Source organism: Etheostoma spectabile, chromosome 3 (assembly GCF_008692095.1).
Source record: "Etheostoma spectabile isolate EspeVRDwgs_2016 chromosome 3, UIUC_Espe_1.0, whole genome shotgun sequence".
Lineage (NCBI taxonomy): Eukaryota > Metazoa > Chordata > Actinopteri > Perciformes > Percidae > Etheostoma > Etheostoma spectabile.
The window spans coordinates 1,852,088-1,875,720 of record NC_045735.1 but is presented as its reverse complement, the minus strand read 5'-3'; the positions used below and the strand labels follow the sequence as shown (position 1 = coordinate 1,875,720).

Below are 23,633 nucleotides of genomic sequence, written 5' to 3'. Positions count from 1 at the left end.
GATGGATGGATGGATGGATGGATGGATGGAGAAATGATGGCTGGCAAATAAAAATTCATCCTTACGAACTTTTACACTGTTAATTTACTCTTTTCACGATATTTGGTAACATTTGACTTGAAGGTATCTACATAAGAGTGTCATGACCAGTGATGGGACTAACATGATGATAAATGATAGGCCTGTAAATTATGCTGACGATTGGCCGAGGTTGAGTAAAACTTCATGGTAAGCCAATCAGAGGTAGAGATGGGCGGGTGTTATAGCCAGAGTCAGTAAACGAGAGAGACAGATATGGCGAGCCCAGATGAGGGGCAATAAATATCAAAAGATGCAAAACATCTATTGTGTTATTTGCATCGATCCACTATATGAACATAATAATTACATACGTTTGATTGGAGGCTAGTCTCACTTTTGTCCCACAGCATCATTAAAATAGTTTACAGTTGTGTACAATGTTTCCGTTAATAATGTATGTATTAACTAATGTATTAAGTGTCTATTTCTTTGTCTATTAAGATTTATCATAAATAATTGAACATGCACATGTATTTCAAGTTTCGTTAAAGAGGGGTGGAGGTTGAAAGTAACCTTCTGGAGTAACGAGTTACTTTTATAATTTATATCTAAGTTACTAATTTAGTTACATATTGGAAGAAGGAACTAGTAACTGTAACTAATTACTTTTTAAAAGTAACTTGCCCAACACTGGTCATGACACATGAACCCTAACCATAACTTGTTGTGAGAAAACTGAATGACACTTAAAGAAGCGTTATGTCAGAAACTTTTTTTGTGACTTGTTAATAATGTTTGTGTCACTCTTATGTAGATACCTTCAAGTAAAGTGTAACCTGATATTTTAAGCTTTTCTTTAGGCATCCTTAAAAATAAATAATGAATACAAAGTAATTATATATATATAATTTTTCTAGTTTTCCTCAACATTTTGTCATTGTGGGTACATTTGGTCAGTTACACTCACAAACAAATCAAATATCAAAATAGTACCTTTTTTAACAGTGTTGAAGTGTCATAAGGTAGAGTTGAACAGTGGCACGTGGATGAATTGGGTCATTGGTGGATGGATGTGAAACAGTGAAATGGATGGCTGGATGGATGGAGGGATGGATGGATGGAGATTTATCTCGAACATCTATCAGTTCATTCCTCCATCTGTCCTCTTACAGGAAGTTAAGGATTGAGGGAGTGTGTTGGGCTGGGTTGATGGATCAATGCAAAGTGTTTAGACCCATTAAGGAAGCATTTCATTATCTCAGTCTCCATCCATCAGTTTTTCATTTACAATGTAAATGTAAAACACACATGCACAGATATAAACACACACACACACACACACACACACACACACACACACACACACACACACACACACACACACACACACACACACACACACACACACACACACACACACACACACACACACATACAGTAACAAGTTGTATGAGTTGTACTGATTCGACCTGTGACTGCAGAAGTGAGGAGGGGAGGCTGTGATTTGGGTGTCATCCTACTCGTACTGTCCCGCTGTGTGTCGAGGGTTTAGATTGTTTGTTTGTTTGAGTTGTGGAAGAGACGAAATGTATCGCACCATGCATGATGTTTCTAACTAAACATGTGAAAGTGCGGGAAATGGAACTGTGTGTGCTATAAAATACATTTCATGTTCCCTTGCTATAATTTGTTTTGCAATCACCCTTGTGACATGCAGATGAACCACAGACGTAGTTGGGATGGATTAGGGTTAAGCTCTTGGGCAAGTTAGGGAAAGATGGCGGTTGGGTTCAGCACTGAAAAAGCCAACATGTCCCATTTCAGGCTTCAGCATTTACTTTTTCAGTTCTTTACCGCGACCACAATCCTTTCCTGACCGTAACTAAGTGTTTAGAATTGCCTAAACAAAACCATAAAGACATTATTCAAGCTTTACTTGGCAGGAGTGGATCTTGTTGTGTAATAAATGAAATACATTGAGAGTGAAACATTATCCAGACAACCCGCTTTGCCACAACTGAGAAAGGTGAAATATAACATGCACGTGTCCTTCTGTGGTTTGACTCCTTCTCTTTCTCCCTCCACTTTGTATAACCTCAAACCGAAAACAGTTGTTTTCGCAACACATCATAGGAATCCAGTTCAGCTGTGTGTACTCAGTGGCACGTGGCAGAATAAGTCAGTGTGGTGAAACATATTTATTTGACACAAATATATTGCTGCGATGCATACTTTTCACTCTGAAATAACGCTCGCAACCTCCAGAGTTCTTGTACAAGTTACAGTGACATGCTCACTCTGAAACAAGGCGTTACACGTAACAATCCCACCTCCACTTAAACTCCCAGTGTTGTCGCGGCGCCTGCGGAGCCTCTGATGTAATCGCTGCCTTTGGGCCAATCACAGCATGCGGTTTCTCCAGCACTGCTAGAGACTTGTCGGACACACAGTTTTCCGCTCCTCAATTCATTTTTCAGAGCCTCAGCCTGGGATTCATGTCGCTAATTCATTTTGGTTTCTGTGTGCAAAGGGACATGCAGAGCTGCTGAATAAATCGCTTAATGGAGACAATAAAGAAAGTGTTTTTTTACAATCAGCTGTTTCCCGCCAGCCAAAAATGTCTTGGTTTGTGTAACATAATTGTGCTGCAGCCTTGGCCGAAACTCTCTAGAGACGATCCAGATGAAATAAAGTTCTAAAAGAAAATGTAAATTTCAATACAAAATTCTAAGCTTCGCTTCAAGCTTGCACAAATTGAAATGTCATTTCTTTGCTTCAACAACAAAGAAAATACAGGCCAAAATTTGAATTAAATTAAACATACTGATGTGTTTGCTGTCCGTAACGTGAATTCCAGTAAGATGCATTTTTGAAAAAACAATCATTCATCTTTCATAATTTTCCTGTAAAGCTTCATTTCACATCATCCTGTCCGCTGTTCAGCCCAGCTGCATTTACGCTCTTTTTTCCATCCTCTACTCTGAATCTACCATGATCTCAAAGTATTTATTTTGTTTGAAATTCAGCTCTCATTCTTGTTGTCTTTGTGTGTGTGTGTGTGTGTGTGGTGTTTAAAATGTGTGAATGGTGTGTATCAGTTCAGTGTTGGGGTCTGCACAACTCCGCCGTTGTTTGACACCGACACACAAGACTCCTGAAAGCTCTGCCAGCTAGAACAATGCAGGTGCAAGAGCATCCACACACACGCCACACACACACACACCACACACACACACACACACCCACACACACACACACACCACACACCACACACACACACCACACGCATACAAACACATGAACAAAAGATAAATTTGCTGACAGAGATGACAGTATACAGCTTGCATTTTCATGAGCATATAAATCCATAGAATGTCTCTACAGGGGAGTGCATTACTGTAATCTACTCACACACACACACCACACACACACCCACACACCCACACACACACACACACACACACACACACACACACACACAACACACACACAACACCACACACACATGGTTTCCAACTCCTGGGTTTTTTTGGCCAAGATTTCTGCAAAGCCGAGAAGAGCTGAGAGAAAAAGGGAGGAAGGGAGACAGCAAAAGAAATAAGAAAAAAGAAAGAAAGAGAGGGTTGTATGGGCCTCGGCTCGGCCTAGAGGGAAGGACTGAAGAAGCTGTGTGTGTGTGTGTGTGTGTGTGTGTGTGTGTGTGTGTGTGTGTGTGTGTGTTTGTATGTGCACCCTTCCCAGCGCTGAGGGGCATCTGTATGCAAATGAACACGGTTCTTCTGGGTGACAAATCAAAAGGCCCACCTGCTGCAAGAGCCTGTCTGGTGTGTGTGGTGTGTGTGTGTGTGGTGTGTTTGTAGGAATAACGGCCAGTCTAATAGGAGTAGAGACTTACTGCTGTGTCTTGGCCAAAGCGTCTCATTCCTCTCCTCTCGCTCCTCGGAAGACATTAGTCGCCCTCCTTTCCTCCCCCCTCCTCCCCTTCTACTTCCCCCACATGCACACAAACACACACACACACACACACACACACACACACACACACACACACACACACACACACACACACACACACACACACACACACACATCCCAGCTGTCATTGAAAACCTGGCAGAGGTCAATGAAGTTTTGGGAATTTCATCATAATGTCCCTGTAAATATAAGAAAAAGTGCAGATTTGTCCTTGCAGGTTCCACCTTCCTCTTTTCACAATAAAAGCTGTTCATAGATTTGGTTGATGCAATCCGGTGTAAGGAATGCTTGTCTGGCGGCGTTATAGGAATAATAATAACCCCATTAATGGGATGTTGAGAATTTTGCCAAAGTCCAACAGAGCAAAAGTTGCATCGAGCCAAAACCAGATGTGATCCAGCAACAAGAAAATGTAATATTTCAACACAGGCGCTACAACATGCGAGTTACTTTCCAAAATGAGATCATATTTTGAACCTAAAGCAACTCTGACTCAGACACAGATTCTTTTTTACAAAACCCAAACAGTGTTTGGGAGTGTTTTAAGCACAGTAAATTGGCGGAAGACCATGCTGGATTCTGCAGTTTAGAACAGTTGAAAAAGATAAAAATCCAGTCATTTGGATTTTTACAGTAAATATGCAAATATATATCATAACATTTTTCAAATGAACGCCATAATTGCACCCAGAGGGAAATTTAGTTGTTGCAGCAGTAAAGCGAATGTGACAAGAGAGGACGCTACATGGAGAAACGACAAAGAAAAACACAACGTGAGGCTAAAAATAGAAAACCCGATGAGCAGCTGAGACAATGCAAAAATCAAGGTAACGGGACGTCAACAACTGGGAGGTTAAAAGGAGCCTTTCCATCAGACGGGGGGGATTAAATGAGTAGGATGAGTAGGACACAGACGTATTGATTCCTACATGTATTCATTTTAGTTTGAATTATTCCTATTTATAAACCGAACAGATGCTACAAACCTGAGGATCCGGACGGAAGAACTAATGCTGACAATATGTGAAACTCGCGTGAACTTGTCTTACCCTGTTCTCCTTTCCTAGCCTATGATCCTTCTCTCATTCATCACTCTGTTCTCCCATCCAAACTCTTTCCCTCTGTCTCCTCTCCCTCTTACGTCCCTTGTTGTTCATGCGTCCTTCGATCCAGCACCATCTCACCCATCAATCATTTGTGCCTCCCTTTCCCCGTCTTGCTAATCCTTCACCTCCTCCCTCCCTCCCTTTGCTTCCTCTCCTCCCCCGCCCCTCGCTTCCCTCCATCTCTCCCTCCGTCCTATCTATCTGGAGAATAATGCAGCAGCAGCACTTAAGCCGACGACCAATTACAGTAGCAAGGAGCAGCAGTACGGGGGGGACAGGCCACCATTCATTCTCACACGCGCACACGCACCCCCCCCACACACACACACACATACACGCACGCACACACACGCATGCACGCAAACACACAGACACATGCCTGCACGTACACACACAGAGTTGCAGACCCACCATTCACTATAATGGCACAACAGATTTAATACATACCCATATAGTACTAGGCAGTGCCGCTTCCAAATATAGCTTCTTTCTGTTTCACTCTCTCTTCCTATTTGTTTCTCTCTCTCTTTCTCTCTCTCTCTCTCGGTACAAAAAGGACACTACAAAATTTCATGACAACGCTGCAAGAGACAGCAAAAAAACCCAAAAAAAACAAACAGAAAGCGCTTTCCATTAGAGCATAAAAGAACACAAAATGGCCGTGTGTTTGAGAGGGAATAATGTTGCAACCAAAACATATATTCTCATTTCTGAAAAATTATCCAACCTATTCTGAGACCCTCTTATTTGCCTTCTTGGTGAGGTCAGTCTCATGTTTGTGGGTTAATTACGCAGCTGGATTTAGGATGTGTTTCCCAAAATGTTGAACTATTCCTTTAACAGGTTTCAGTGTCTTGGGTGACTCATCCGCTAATTAACTGTAACAGCATTAGGTACTTGTAAAAACGCATACTAAACGAACATACTGATGATGGTGGTGGTGGGGGGCGGGGGGGGGGCAGCATGTGAATGCTAGATGCTAGATCGGATCCGCTAGAGGTGTCGACGTCATTGGACGTGCCTCGTGGCCCGCCTAATTTTGGCTCTATTCTGCCTCTGATTAGCTTACCCTGTTACTCTTACCCAAACCTCACTCCCCATGCCTGAATCTAACACGTCTAGCAGATCTGATCTAGCATTTAACCATGTGTGTTGTATGTGTTTGGTGGTTGAGTTTGAATATCAACAATCTTTGAGCAGCATCACTCTCGGCACCTTTAACTAGTCTTGCAGGTAAACATCCAAACCAAATAAAATGACTGAAAGAGAATCTTAAACTCTCACTGCAACTTTATCAAAAACAAGTTAATTTTCATTTCAGTGCATTTTCTTCGCAAGCAGCCGCTGAAGATGAAAGTTGTGCTACAGCTGCATCGGTTGGCTCATCAGTTTGTGAAGAGAACAAAGCGCAGCTGCTGTCGTTTCTACATTAAATATTCATTCCCGACACACCTGTTTTATAATTAGAATCGACCCGCTTGGCTCCTCTTCTTGTCCTCGCCGCTGAGATATTGACCTCGGGTCGGTCACAGAGGCAAGGCCATGAACACAGACTAAAAGCTGGAAATGAATTGGTATCAATGTCGTCAAAGTTTCTTCTTCTTCTGTCCTGTTGCGGTATCATGGCTACAGGTGCGTTTCAGAGCTCACTGAGTGTTACAGCAGACAGACCCTGAGATTAAACAGTAGTGTGAGTGGTGACCAGAGTTTCTTTTAAACTGTACATGGCACTTACCCACTGCCTGGACCGGCTCGGCTCGGCTCGGCTCGGCTTTAAGTAAACAGCGCCTCTGCAAAATAGCCTCAGGAAGGAACTTGTTTTGGTGGAACATGGAACACAAAAGTTGTTTTAGTCGTACAACAGAAACCTCAGATTGGACAGATCAAGCTGTCTGGATTCACCCTGCAGAGATCTGAGGAGCAGTTACCCTAGACCTCAGAAATCCACCAGAATTTAAAATGTCAACACAGAAAAAGCGGAAGGTAACAACAAAGACATCCGGCGGAATTTCCAAACAATCCCAGTAGTGGAAAGTTGTGGATATAGACCAATTAGTAGTCAGTTACAGAGTACTTATTGAACATACTTACTATATGGCACCAAAGTTGGGCTGGGCAAAATATTGATATTAAATCCATATGGATATATGAGACTCTGTATTGTCTTAAATGTTGAATATTGTAATATGACAAAAGTGTTTTAAAGGCTGCATTCCAGTAAAGTGATGTACTTACCAGACTTAACAGCTGTTCTTTTATTTGCCTTTACCCACTTGGTCATTAAATCCAAATTACTATATAATAATTGTTTATCGAAAATCTCACTGTGTGAGTATTTTGGGAAAGCACCAATAGTCGACTCTACAATATCACCGCAGTATCAACAATGACGTATTTGGTCAAAAATATTGTGATTTTTTTTTTCCTTCAGCTCTAGCCCAAAGTAAGTGAAAATTCCAATATGACACTTTTGTTTTGGTTGTCTTTTGAGTGTCTCAATCTCTACCTCGATGACTTTCTCCCTCCATCCAATTCTTTTGCTCTTTTTGCTCACTCTATTTTCTTCTCTTCTTCTTTTCTCTACAGCCTGACCTCTGTCTCCTCTCTCTGTCCTCTGTCACAGAGTTCCACCATTTTAGATCTTTGTTTTTAATCCTACGCCATGATTGCGGTTTTCAGCATTTAATATCCCATCTGCACACACACACACACACACACACACACACACACACACACACACACACACCCACAAAACCAGACACAACATCTTCCAAAAGGCCACAGCTAACAAACTAACACACACCTGACTTTCAACACACAACAAACACACACACACACACACACACACACACACCACACACACACACACGCACACACCTGCCTTTATCAACATTACTGATTTCAGTGCTCTAAGCCTCTTATGCAGTTCTAAGCTCTCAGACTGAAGTGGAAAACTGCAATATCACACACACACACACACACACACACACACCACACCAACAGCACCACACACACCACCACACACACACACACACACACACACACACACACACACACACACAAAATGTCCACTATAATGAATTTCCTGTTTGTTAGCCATTTCCCTTCTTCATTACAGTAAGCGACTTATTCATTACAACTGTCTCTGGTTAATCAGTTCTAACGAGATGATGTCCACTAAATGAAATTCCTACTTTATCAGATGGTTGCGGAAAAGTTACAAACCCCAGTGACTGTAAAGTGTCTGCAGCCTGCGCTGGAGAGTCTCACAGCTGATCACAGCCCAAAGCCAAAATGTAAACCCCTCCCTGTGTTTGTGTCATTATCTTATTGTGTAACATTATTGAAGACAGAAGACTGATTTATTGAATTTTTTGGATGGTGTTTTCATCAGTGTTAGCAATTTTTCCCCCCATTCTTTTAACTTATATTATCAACCGGTCTAGGTAGCATAACAACCAATCTGGTCCAATTATATCATACTGATGTCATTACAGTAAGTGGTCTGTCCCAAATAAATAAAGATAAATAAATACAACCTTTTGATTTCTTTTAGTATTAATCAATTATCAATTTGGTTTAGATAATACCACAAAATACAGAGAAATGCTGGTCACAAATTCCCCTGAGCGCAATGTGTCTTTTTTAAATGTCATATTCGGTCTGACTTATAAAGCTCATATATTTTGAGGTTACAATGATATGAAACACAAAAAGGCAAATCTTCACATTTGAGAAGCTGAAATCAGACGATGTCTGACATTTGGACTTCATCAATAAATGTTCAATCAACAAATCCACTAATCATCAATTTTTTTTAGAGATTGTATGCATAAATTGATAAATAAATCAAATGGGAGAAGGGCAAAAAAGGCCAGAAAGGGAGGTGGGGGCAGTTGATTTATTGCTCAATGCAAAGAACGTAGAAGAAAATAAGCTGAAGCTGAAGAAATAGTGATGAAACACACTTGTTTTTTAAAATAATTGTTTGAAATGTGTGACAGGCAGTGGGCAGACAGGCTGAGTGATGCCTCAGTAGTACCAGTCAGTGCCATGCAGGCTGCCAGACAGACCATCATATCACAGCAGAGAGAGACAGACTGCAGCTCCAACACTCCCCTCAGCCTCATAAAGATGCCTTTTAGAGTTGTACGGGAGCAGCTTTTTAAGAGCATGTTGGACTGTTGATTTTGATCCCCACTGAGATATGTTTGAAAAAGACAACTGCAGCTTTTATACAATTAAGAGATTATAAAAATATCCCTTAAAAGTTGCATCTCAAAGGAAAGTAAGCAGTCAGTTGCTGATGTCATCTTGTGCAATGAGCAGGCTGTATTGTCACTTTCTAATTTGGTTCTGCGATATGATCCTTTCATAAAGCAATGAAATAGGAGAGGATTTAATCCTCTCATTTAACGCATACATGATGTTCCGTCATTAAATAGAATTGTTTTTGGTTGAGAAAAGCTCCACACGATCAAATCAGACATGTCTCTGCTTGGCGCAGGTCGCCAAGACCTCAAAACAACGCTACGTTTTAGAAATGTTGAATGAAAACTTTTAGATGACGAATTCTGTTTTCCACAAATAGACCCGCAGTTTGGAGTGGAGGAGCTCTGTAGTTGAAAAGGTCAAATTAAAAGTGGCGGAAGCTTGTTGCTTCCCTCTAAAGTGCCTGTATGAGTGTGTTCCTGTGTTCCAAGGCTCCGCTGGGAGCTGAACCCTGAACCCCGGCGGGGGGTGTGATGAACTGATGTTGTTCAAAATGAACCGATGCAGAATGCGACCTGTCCGCCCGAGCAGAGTTAATACCACACTATCCAGCTCTGTCAACCATTAACAGGGAGCTTGATATACTGTATATATTGTACCTATACATGCCTGTGTTGATGTGCGGTGTTGTTGATTTGAACTGTGAAAAATAATTACGTTTTGAGTATAATTTTGTGGAACGGAATGGAAAAAGATGTTCAAACAACAACAGGATAAAGTGCTCATATAATGCTCATTTTCAGGTTCTTAATTGTATTTAGAGGTTGTGCCTGAATAGGTTTATGTGGTTTAATTTTCGAAAAAGACCATACTGTTAAGCTCCTCTTTTCAACCTGTGTGTTGAGCACAATGTTTTAGCTACAGAGCGAGGCATCTCACCTCTATTCCATCTATGTTGGGAGTTGTACATGTGCAGTAGCTAGGTAAGGACTACTAGCCAGACAGAAACAGAGAATGAGGGCGTGCCACGCTAGCAGCTAGGCGAGCTTTAATTAACAGGTGTTACAAAGTGACACACGTTTGTCTCGGAAGTAAAGGCTGGACTACAATAGAACTGTTTGGAGCAGTTTGGGAACAGTGTTCTCTGTTAAGTTCCTTTGCAGAAAAGAGATATATAACACTGTAAAGGAAAGGGAAAAAAGCCAAAAAGCAGAATATGAGCACTTTTAGGGAAAATTCACCGTGTTCAAGGTGTTTTCACTGTGTGTTTAACTGTTCCACTTCTTGTTAAGTTCAATAGTTGCAACATCTTTCCAAAAGACAACAAGTGATTGTGTTAGATAGTAGGGATTTCAATATTGACCAAAGTAATCGTGATTCTGATTGTTTCCATAATTGAGCAGCACTAACTGCATCACACTCAGAGCGCTTTTTAATGTGTGTGTTTTAATCTGAGCATACATTACAAATGTCAAATATAATACCTTTCAGTGTAATGCAATCCAGTAGCATGTACTGGAACTTAAAAAATGACCACAGAGTTGAACCATCACCTCTCTGATGCTGTTCATAAAAACTGAAGACCGTCCCGGGACTCGGGGGGCTAAAATGAATTCCGTGGTCAGATTACCTGCAACCTTTGCATGTAACTCAGGGACATACAGATGTCAGACAGCAGGGCCGGTGTAGTGTGATTGTCAGATACAGAGCAGCTACCCCCACCCCCTCCTTCCTCTTCCATCTCCACATAAATAGACTCCCCACCTCTGTAGCTCTCAAGCCACATCAGTCAGGCTCCTGCTGCTCGCAGACAGGCTTGACTAATCAAACTGCACCACATCTGCCATACCGAGGGCTGAGACGGGGTGTCAGGGTGGACGCCCACCTGCTTTAATGAGGCCTTCATTTCCATTTTCTGTTTTCTGTAACTCTTAGATTTCCTTTTCTTCCTACCCTGTCTGTAATTTGGCCTCAGTCTACCGTGGTCTTTAGGATTTCAAAACAGCAGGAATTATTTAAAAAATGAAGAGGTTTGTGGTCAATACTGTTTTCGTTAAACTCAGTGCTCTCTTTCTCTCACTCTGTCTCTCTCTCACTCTCTCTCTCTCTCTCTCTCTCTCTCTCTCTCTCTCTCTATTTCTCATTTTATTGAAGTTTGATATGCTTTATTGGCATTCTCAGGTGAACAATATCGCCAAAGCGTTAAGGATAATACAATTCAATAATGAGATGAGAAAAAAAAATGCAATTCATTGAGTAAAATCAAAACAAATATAAAAAGAACAAGACAATGAAAAAGAAAAATCTCTCCCTCACTCTCCATTTGCTGCCTTCATGTTTAGACTTTTAATAAGCGAGTGTTGAGGGTCCCAGCGAGGCCGACCGTAAATAGAACAGCAGGATTATGGCCGGCCTGCCCGCAGATCAATGTTGCTCTGAGTGTGTGTGAGTGTGTGCGTGAGTAAGAATGAGAATGTGTGTGAAGAAGAGTGAGAGTGTGAGTGTGTGTCCTTTGGAATTGGTAGGATAATGCAGTCTGCCAGTGAAATATGACTGCCATAAACCCTCTCTAAGACTTTCACTGCATCTCATTGCACTCACAGTGCATACACACCCTCTCTCTCTCACACACACACACACACACACACACACACACACACACACACACACACACACACACACACACACACACACACACACACACACACACACACACACACACACACACACACACATATACGCTGGGACACAATTGATCACCACTGCAGGTCTGAGTGTGTGTTTGTGTGTGTTTGTGTGTGTGTGTGTGTGTGTGTGTGTGTGTTTCTCTTCCCGAGATGGTTTTTATCATAAGACAAGAGGACAGAGGATGAGAGACATGAAATCAGTTCTGATAGAAGTAAAATCCTCAACGTTTTCCTGAACAGTGAGCAGTATACTAAATATTATAATATAATAATAACGTATTAACCCTTGTGTTGTCATCCCTTTTTTCCCCTTATCTCAAGGTTTTTGTTGTGTATTTTTTTTGAAGTGTTTGTATTTTTTTGGTATTTTTGATTTTCTTTCATCGATTCTGCCGCTTTTCCCAACATTTTTCACCCGTATTTCGACTTCCTTTATTTCAGATATGAAAAAAACAACTTTGAATACGGGTCAAATTTGACCCAAATAAAACATGAGGGTTAAGGATTACGTAATTAACAGCTTTCTAAGTTTTTGTACTGTGCTGCATTGATCACCTCGGCCATGAAAGCGTTTATGTTAACAGCTCAGTGTTTCATCCACTGACAAGCAGCTAATGATGTGTTTTTATGGTTCCAGTTGATTTGGAATAAACGACAATAATACACAACCAATTCTGCTCTGTTAAAGACAACATATCACGATTTGAGGATCCTTAATTGAAACAAAACCTTGTGATTTAGTTTGATTTAGATTTGCCAATAAAATACAATTCAATTCAATTTGAGTTTCTGTAGGTGGTGCCTTGTCAGTTACATGTAAACACTCAAACCGTTGCAGGTCCAATTATTGCAAGGTTTTAGTCTTTTCTTAGGAAATATATTATGACTGTATTAAATCCTGCAACGTTATTGGATCTATGTATTCCTCTTCTCCTCACGCCCTAAATCATTTTGCTGGCCCCCTCGGGCTATAGGAGCTGTGGGGATGAATGGGATTCACATCCATAAGCCTTATCCTTTAATATTAGACACACACGGACACACCTCCAGCTATCTGCAGGGCTCAGCTCACGGTAATCTGTTTTCAGGATGGCAGAACAAACCTGAACAAAATGTGGATTTCAAATTGCTTTGATTTTTTTGCCCTTGTGTGACAAACAAAGCATGTCCTCCACAGCACTAAAATAACTGCTTTTCTGTGATTTGATGTAGGATTTTTTATTCTCCTTCTAATTTTCACATCTTGCATCATTTAGCACCTGCTCATATCCGCAGCTACGATAAACGGAAGGATTCCTAAATCAGCCCGTGCTGGGAGCAAAAGCCCAAGCTTTTCAAAATTGTAACAACAGCGAATATTTGCAGCCATCAGACAGAAAAACACAACAACAAAAAACACAAAAACAAAACAATGGTGGCGTGCTGTAGGGGCCCGCCTAGAATAAGAAACAGGGACAGTGTTTTGTTGTCTGCGATGAAAGAAGAGATTTATTTTTGGATTATGTGAGTAAGAGGAGGGCAGTATTGAGAATCCAGCAATGTGTGTGTATGTCTGTGTGTACGTGTGTGACAGAGAGGGAATTAGAAAGATTCCACCTGCCACTCACAGCATCCTGGTACCCCGTAGCCCCTCACACTGCGGTGGCGTTGTGCAGGCTGGCCGTGTTCCTGCTGTTGAAACTGCAGCAGCACTGAGGCCTCCAGCCCGACAGGACACACTGCTCCGAGGCAGCTGGACTCCTGTTTGAAGCTGTCAAATCCATTCTGCAGTGATTCACTTGATCCACTTCCAGGTCTGTCCAAAACGTGGAAAAGTCATTTTCAACAAGAAGGCTTCTGACAGCTAATCTGCAGAGGTTTTGTCACTGAGTTTGTTTCCATCAGCACTCTTTTCACTCTTTTAATTTCAATATGATTATGCTATACCTTTCTGGTATGACACCAAATTGAATCTTAATCAGAGTTAGATAATCGGATTCCAGCTAAATCTTTGGATTTGCTGGGGCCAATAAATGTGTCAGATTAGTTTGATTTTTTTCCAACCGTGCAGGTCGAAGGTCACCGGACACAATGACCTTGATGTCACAAACAAAGGCTCATTGCACATATACTGATGTCAAAGAGGTTATTAACCTCTAATCAGGGTTGGGCGCCATGTGAACACAATTCTAATGAGAACTAGTTTAAGTTTCCAGTCAAACCGTCTGATAATTTCATTTCATATGCAGTTATATACACTGTGCATTTTCATTTTCAACATGCTGATCAGTGGCTTTTGGATTACTGCTGGTGACATTTTCTACCTTTTCTTAAATCCATTTGTTCTTCCTTCACAGGACAATGTAATGTCCTTTAACTACCCACAAGGATCATTAATGATTCATGTGATCTAATCTAATCATCTGACCCAGCGACTGCAACATCAATAAGAGCTTTAGGTTCAATACTGTACGTGCTGCAAATATGAAAAACAAAGCTCAGAAGTAACTAACAGGTTCAGGAAACTATAGAGCACAGCCGATGCTGGCAAAGTTTTTTTAATTTGTTCCCGTGTGTCTGCACCAGTCCAGCTGTATACGTGTGTGACAGTTTGAAGAGCCCAGTCAGCACGTAGAGAGGACGGGGGTGGAGGAGGAGGAGGATGAAGGGGGATGAAGGGGGAGGAAAAGGGAAAGGAGCAAGCAAAAGAGAGAGAGAAATAAAGAGGAGAAAGCAGACGGGAGGAGGAGTAGTTGAATGTGCAGAGGTTTGTATGAGCTCTGAGGGTTTCCAACTGTCACAGACAATAGGTGGGGGCAAGGCGCTCTGTATGACAATAGGCTCTTTGACCCTGGTCAAGCTAGCAGGGGGTAAGATGGGCGGGGGCGGGTGGGGGAGAGAGGGTGTCCCCATCTGCCTCAGAAGAGAGTGTGTGTGTACATCTGCACTCTGCAGTCTGTGTGCGGAACTGTGTCATTGTTATATCTGTATGCCTGTGTGTGTGTGTGTGTGTGTGTGAAGGCAGAATAGTGGAGCTGCTGTTGCCTCTCTTTGAGGTACACATAGAGGAATATTCTGCTTGTTTTTTGTGTGCAAACGTGAGTGTTTTTTTACAGTTTTTAGCACATTTAATGCGCCAACCATATGCAGATGTCAGCTGCAGCTAGTTGGGAACCTGCACTGAATCTGTGGAGTGTAATTGTTTGACATCTCAGCCTCTCGATTGATAACATTTAGGAATCTGCATGCGTGCCTTTCCATTGACTTTGCAGTTGCACCAGCATTTGCTTTACGTTCTGTCTGAACACGCCTTTATGCAGTCGCTTAAAAGATGAATGAAGTGTGAGAATTACAATTCATCTATCAAGGTGCAATTTTAAGGCAATAGGTTAACAACAACAAATACACACAGGCAGGTAATTCACTCACAAAACAACCTAAAAATACAAATAGGAGTAAAAAAAGGGTTAAAACCAGTGGACAATCCGTTGCTGGCAAACCATATCAAACACCATAAAGGCAAATTACGTAAAATTTCCCACAAAGTGCGAGTGCCTTTACATACACTTTACGTACCCACACACACACTTCTACGGCTATTTACAAGTCTAAAGACTACTGTAATAAAACCAAATGTCTATTACTACCTGAAACACATTCCTAGTGGCAGCTTAAAGTAGTGACAGAATGATGGATTGAAATGAAAGACTCTACCCTGGTAGCTCACAATGGTTGAAACAATTAGTGCAACATGTAGAATGTATATCCAGATTGTGAGACACATGGCTTCCCCACATTTATCTTAATTAAATGTAAAATGACTGATGTCACTATTGTTGTGCAGCCATGGCACAACCTACAGACGCTGTGAGAGGGAATCTTTACTTTACTGCATTAGACCTTGAAGACTAAAAAAAAAGACACTTTTTTTTGGAAAAACAACTGACTGAGTCTAAGTCAGCAGACTTTAACTGATGTATCTCTCTCTTTCTCTCTCTCTCTCTCTCTCCCTCTCTCTCTCTGCTGTCACCCAGCTACTCGGATCTGTCAGTTCTAATGACAGAGCTCCTCTCTATGAGGAGCTTGGCTAAGCAACATGGCACTGCCCTCTTCATAGAACATCTTTATTATGTACAGAGACAGCACACACACACACACAGAACACACACACACACACACACACACACACACACACACACACACACACAAACACACACACACACACAGTGCAATTTCAGCTAGTTTGGCTACACAATATTGCCTGCCTTCTCTCTTTTCCCATAAATAGCAGACATGGCTAGATTTGTCTCTGTGTCACGTGACCTGCTATGACGATAGTACCAAGCGGAGTTGTGTGTATGTATTTGTGTGTGTGTGTGTGTGTGTGTGTGTGCATCAGTGTATAATGCACGTTTTAGAGGCACAGCACGGCAGCTACCACGCGCACACAAAACACACACACACACACACACACACACACACCCCACACACCCATCGGACAAAGCAGAGGATTGTGGGACTGCACACTCGTTGCCTTGGTGATGAAAATCAAAGTGACAGCTCTCCTAGAGGAGGACCCCCCCCCCCCTCCCCTTCACCTCCTTCCAGCCTCCCTCTCTCCTCCTGCAGGTGTAAGAGAGCGACAGAGAGACGTCTTTCTTCCCGTCTTGGTCAGCTTCCAGATCCTCTCGCCTTCTGTCCTTGAGAGCTGCTGAAATAAGCAGTGCTGGTTGGAAGTGGAGGCTGTAATTTGTGCCTCGGCGTTTAATAACATCCTAAATTGTTTATGCAAAGGAATATGAGTAAGCATTTGCTGGAAGATCTGCTCACAAAGCATCATAAGACATGATTTAAGCAAATGGCCCCATTACATCAGCTGGACAGTAATCACATGATGTTAAAACTAATCTGCTAGTAAAACACTTGAAGTGAAATCAAATGCAGGGTGATCAAACACGTCTCATACACACACACACCACACACACACACACACACACACCACACAGCGACATATGTGCTCCGTGCTGATTGGCCCTCCACAACAATGACACTTAGCGTTGGTGGTAGTCAAGGCAACACCCCTCTAGTTGCACAAAGGGGTAAATCTAAAAGGCCTAAATCTGCTAATGTCTCTGAGTACCTCTCTCTCTCCACACACACACAACCCACACATACACCCACCCCCACACACACACCACACACACACACACACACCCACACACACACCACACACACACACACACACACACACACAACACACACCACATACAAAATACACCATTTGCTGGCACAATCTGTGTGCTCTTAAAGGAGCCGGCACCTTCACTATAGAGTCTGCTTTGTGTAGGAGAGCATCCCTTAAGGAGGAGGAAGGTGAGTGCTACAAACAAAGAGCCTCATTGGAGAGGGAGAGGAAGAGAGAGCGAGAGGAGAGAGAGAGAGAGAGAGAGAGAGAGAGAGAGAACCAGTTGTGAAATTGCATTTTTTTGCAGTCTTTAAAGACCTCCAATGTCTGGCAAGGGGACAAAGGTAGCCCTCTGAGACCCCTTAACCCCTCCGTCTCACACACATACACACATGCACACAAACACACCCCCTCCCTCACAAAAGAGCTGGTTCCACAGCTGCCGAGAATCCCTCATCCTACCCCACTTCCATTATGTTTAATCCCCCAGCGAAAGCTCCTTCAATTCCCCCCGCTTTCCCAACACCCACGCCCCCATATAGGCCCAGCCCCCCCACCCTTCCAACACATATACACCCACATATGCACCACCATCATCCCCTTCATCCTCCGTGATTAATTCCCCTCCCTCTTCCAGTCTGAGGTCCCACAAAGCCGTCAGCTGTCGTATCGTCTCTCTGACACACCGGCTGGACTCTCACTTTAATTATGAAGCCCTGAACCTGCTGATTACTGTGTGTGTGTGTGTGTGTGTGTGTGTGTGTGTGTGTATGTGTGTGTGTCTTTTAGCATGTTAGCATACATGTGGCCTGTCCAGTGCATTTGCAGTTACACGTATTGTACAGACGTGACGTGTGTGTGTGTGTGTGTGTGTGTGTTTTTGTGTGTTCTTTCTTTGTTTTTTTAGTTATTTTTAAATTTATTTTTGGCTTGATTTTAAACTTCTGCTGTTTCCATAGTTTCTCCTTTTAATCTTTCTTGCTCAAGCTCTTCTTTTTTCATTTTCAATCTTTTCTTCAGTTCAAAAAAGCCTTTAATGGCACGAATTGTCAACAAATTAACAGCCCGGTCAATATTAATTCTTTAGAAATAAATATAGATTACCCAATGTGCATTAGCAAACAATAGCTCCCAATTTTAACACAATAACAGTGTTGCACTATAACAATCATGTGGTCATTTTCACCTTCAAGCACACTGCTCTGTCACATTGTTATTATCATCGGTTCACAGCCAGAATGTTTTCCCAACAGTCATCAATTATTTCATGCGTGTCACCTAATCAATAAACTCGAGCCACATTCTGTGAGACTCTGCTTCATCTTCCTCCAGCCTGCAGTCGTCTGTTGTTTTCTACGTCGGGCTGTAAATCATGCAATCATGTTCCATATGGTTGTCATTAATAAAGATGAGGTCACCCTTCCAGTCAGACCCCACCCTCACCCAGACACACACACACACACACATACACACACACACACACACACACGCAAACACACACATTACAGTGTCCACACACTCATGAGAAAGTACATGTGCACAGTGCACACATGCAAATGTGCAGATATGCGCTCACACACTCACAGCCGCTCTGATACTTTGTAGAGAGCGGGGCATGTCGATAGACTGAGAGAGTGGGAGCTAATTGGTGTTTTAGCTGATTGTTAATTGCCACTCTTTCCGCCTACTTACACACAACACTGGGAGAGAGAGAGAGAGAGAGAGAAAGAGAGATAGAGAGAGAGAGAGAGAGAGAGAGGAGGGAGATAAAGACAGAGAGCTTCTATTTCCATCAGAAACTTGTCATTTACCTCTAATTACAGACATGTCCATCATGTTCTATCAAGTCTGCACGCACACGCACACACACACACACACACACACACACACACACGCACGCACACACACACACACACACACACACACACACACACACACATACACACACACACACACAGGAGTCTGACCTTCCTCTCCCTTCGTCGTCCTGATCTTGCACTTTTAAGGTAAAACAAACAGAAGCAGAATTTATCACCTCTATTATCACTGGTGCACTGTAAAGGTTTCCCGTCTGTAGATTCCCATTTGTTTTATTCTGCTCAGCTGTCAGACGGTGCACACTGTGACCTGGCATTGTTTCTCCCGAGGTTTTGTGTTACAGTTTGTCTGTTCGGCTCCACTGCAGAAGAAACTGTTCATGTTCTCAAACTAAAAAAAATAATATAAAAGCAGTTGATCACTTGGTTTAAGATGAAGGAATATTACGTTTACAGCTGTAAGTCAGTTGTCTACAGTAATTGAAATGGGTCAATTAATAAATTGTTGGTGGAGTAAAGTAATAGTATAAATATGTAGTTTTTGCTGTTTCATAGACTTAATAATGACATTCCGTAAAATCATAACATGATAGCATCATATTGTGTCATCAATATTAATATTTCTTTATCGTGATATATCAGGACGTGGCAAATGTATGTAAAACTTGAATATTCAAAATGATGTTTTGCAAAACAAAACTCTTCTTAATCCTTTAATTCTTAACTATGTAAGCTTTTAATTACAGCTTGCTCTGAATAATTAATTTTGACAACAGAAATGTGTAATATAACATAGTGATAAGATCAAATCCTAACCCCATATTGTTATAGGAAAAACTATATTAATACAGTGATGCCCTGATATGGATTTCAACCACATCTCCCTGTATTGCCTTCATACCATTAGATGGTTTTAATTGATCTGTGGCTGTATAATTAAGCTGCAACAAGAAATGTGCTGTTAACTGATCAGGATCAAAGAAGGTGACAGTGCTTGTTGTTCGTTATTTCAGAGAGAAATTGAAACTGAACAGAAGCGTTCGCCTTCATTTTGCCCTTGAAAGTCAAAACTATTGTTGGTGACATGAGAAGACATCTGATAAAAGTCAAGAAACAACTTTTCTTGGCCAACAGTCTCCATAACGGTCCCTACTTTGGCTCGGATTCCTCTGTTCACACAGACTAAAAGGAAACAATCCCACTTTGGCTCTCTTGTTAATCAAGTTTCTCACAGTGTAAAAGTTGGTTAGGTTAGGGTTACAGTACGAGTCCTCCACCTCAGCCAAAGAGTTTTATTTGCTTTTTCCAGTGTGGATTTATGTCATGTTTGGAAGAGAAGTTTGATTATTTGAGTGTAGATTCTTGAGTTCAAGTGCAGTTAAGGATGTTTTGGTGTGTGAGGCTTTGCACAGTTTTCACTTTCTCAGGCAACGTGTCCTAAGTGCAGAGCCAAGTCCCAGCTCACACACACACACACACACACACACACACACACACACACACACACACAACATGCTCACGCCCGCACAAAAACATACTCAGAGACATGCACACACTCACACACACACTCTACAGTCCCAGCTGTAACAAATGGGGACCAGATTGTGTATGATGGTGATGATGATGTAAAAGACCAGGCATGCTGGTCTCCATGGTTGACGCGCTTTGTTGAGTAAATGTTGTGTGTGTATGTGTGTGTGTGTGTGTGTGTGTGTGTGTGTGTGTGTATTCAAAGGGTCAAACCCTGATCCACGTGCCATGAGCTGTTAAACAGCCCTCTTTGGTTCCCTGTAGAATAGAATACATCATATGGTGCTGCAGCCAATCACAGGCAGGCGTGTGGCAGGCCTGTGTTCCCCACATTGTACTTTTTCTCTCTTTCTTTCTCTGTTTCTGTGCTCACGTTTCTTATTTGTTACTAGAAGATGGTTAGGCTACATGATGCAACTTTAAAAAATAAGTCATCTTTATATGATCTGTGTCTTTTTGCACTTGTTCCTCTGGATTTGGAGATTTTTAGGCGGCAAAAATTAGTCTGTTTTCTGTTTAAGGTAGATTGCAACTACAGGCCTCTATTTTCAATCATGATTACTGCAATTTATTAGCACACAAACAACCAATTTTATCATTTTTTAAAAAGTTTTTCCCCCATAACCCTAACCCTAAAAGGTCTGAAAATATACACTAACATACTGTATATCCAACATATTTGTAAAAAACTACAACAACCTCAAAAACATTGATGATACGCGTACTGGCCTGTAGGGTAGCCACAATGGTAGGCATCTACAGATAAAGTTAAGCTAATGTGCCTTCAGTGTGTATGTTTGACATTAAAACATGAGGATATATGAATATGTAAATGGTAGCTTAGTAATATAGGGCAAAAAGTGTGTAATGTGTAATGGCTTGACACGTTATCGTAGGTCCAGTTTATTATGTGGATACAATATAGTAGGGGTACTTGTTTGTCTCTTTATTACCTTAGGGCTCCTTGGCCCAAAAAACGTTGAAAACCCCTGCTTTGCAATATGTCAATGTATAGCAAATGTATGCGTTTGAAAATGTACAGAATTGGCCTTTAAAACTGGTCAGTACAGGCTTTATGGATGTTGAAGGTACTTATTTGTTGGTTCCTTTAGTGGAAGCCACACTGAGACGTTTCTTCTTAATATTATGTGGTCCAGTAAAACTCAATGAGCGGAGCAGGGCACTGACATCACCAGAGTCAGGGCCTCCATGAGCCTGCTGCATGGCACATGTGATGTTACAATATGGGTGTTGGGTGTTAAGAGGAGGGGGGATTGTATGGAGGATTGGATTCAAACCGCCGGAGCTCTGCGAAGCTGTGAAAACAGGAAAAAAGTGAGACAAGTATTCTTATAAAGCAGCTCAGCTTCCCTCCACTCCATAGACACACTGACAACTACATACAGTATCTGTGTGTCGTGTGTGTGTGTGTGTGTGTGTGTGTGTGTGTGTGTGTGTGTGTGTGTGTGTTTCCGAGTAGCATGAGTCAGAAGACAAAGGGTTTGTTCCGCTGGGAGTGAAATAGGAACAGAGTGAAAGAAAAAGAGAAGAAGTAAGATGAATGTAGAATAATAAAGCGAGGTATGGAAAGACCAAAAGATGGATAGATAGAGAGTGAGAGAGAGAAAGAGAGGGAGAGGTGTGACATTATTCTCTTCTTTCTTTATCATGTAGATTAATTTACCACAATACTGTGCTGCTGTTTCATTTTGTTTTACTGTTGGCCTTCAAAGATCATGAAAGACTTGATGAAGACTTGATGAAGACTTGATGAATGAATGACACAAAATAGGCCTATGTAGGCTGCAAATTTTTTTATAGCTTCTTTTTGCCATTTGATTTTTCAGTGCGCCTGCACTTTTGATTTTATATTATATATTATATATAAATATATTATAGTTGTTTGTTGCATTGTAGGACACTTTGGTGTTCATCAACACCACACTTAACCACACTAAGGCCATGTTTTTCAGAGGGGCAATCCACCAATTTTAGAGGGATACGTCCACAAAGCGGAGTTTGTAAGATGTCTTTATCTTTTTTATCCAAATAATTTAAAAAGAACACATGAAATGAATGAAAAGAATGTAAAAAAGGAGAAAAACACATGACTATCAAACAACAATAAATTAAGATAACACACACTAGACCCGTTTGGAAGGGGATAGGAAGAAGCCCTGGCCCCAGATGTGGATATTTACATGGGCCCAATATAATAGGGACAAAAGTCCGGATGGCCCTTGCTGCTTCATTTTGAACACACTTGAACACACACTTTGGTTCTGACCACTGGGGCTTAATGCCAGCCAATGAGAAATAATATGTGTGGGACCAAAACCTCAATCTGTAAATGATCTTCCAACTAAGATAGAGGAAATGGTCTCAAGAGGGCAGAGACATGATGACGGAAAAAAGGTGTGTGTGTGTGTGTGTGTGTGTGTGTGTGTGTGTGTGTGTGTGTGTGTGTGTGTGTGTGTGTGTGTGTGTGTGTTTGTGTGTGAGGGAGAGAGGCTGACAGCAGTGTTGAGGCAGCTGACGGGGTAAAGGGGCAGTTGTAGTCAGATGGGGAGCAGAGATGGATTTGGGGGGATTTGAGGCTATAGGAGGGTGGGGACAAGGAGGCTTAGGCCAGCTGACACTGTCCACACACACACACACACACACACACACACTCACAGTCCAAAGATAGACGGATAGACGCATACTTATAAGACAAAAATATAAAAATGAACACACAATTTGGCTTTAAGCCCTGAAATAACAAATGTACCCATAGACATACAAGAACAAACACGTGTGCACACAAAGACAGAACACTACAGAAGTACACTAGAGCAGAGGTCGGAGGGGAATGTTTAGATAACTTTGAAGCTTTGGGACACAGGGCAGGGTGGGTAAGAAGAGTATAAGAGGGGTGTGTGTGTGTGTGTGTTTTTGTGTGTGTTGGGCAAGAAGACAGGTGTGGCTTCATCAAGACAGTTGTGCAACACCAAATACCAAAAGGGGAGATAACGCATTGAAGACAGAGAGTGTTAGAGCTGGAGTGTGTGTCTGTGTGAGCGTATGTATGTGTGTGTGTGTGTACATGAGACCATGGAAGCCAAACACACACACACACACA

The 23,633-nt window shown here is 41.8% G+C and overlaps 1 protein-coding gene across 2 annotated transcripts in view; it reads left to right on the top strand.

Annotated features, from left to right (window-relative positions):
- Positions 1–23,633, top strand: part of nova2 (NOVA alternative splicing regulator 2) — an 85,832-nt gene that overhangs the window by 21,860 nt on the left and 40,339 nt on the right. The gene's annotated exons all lie outside the window — the stretch shown is intronic.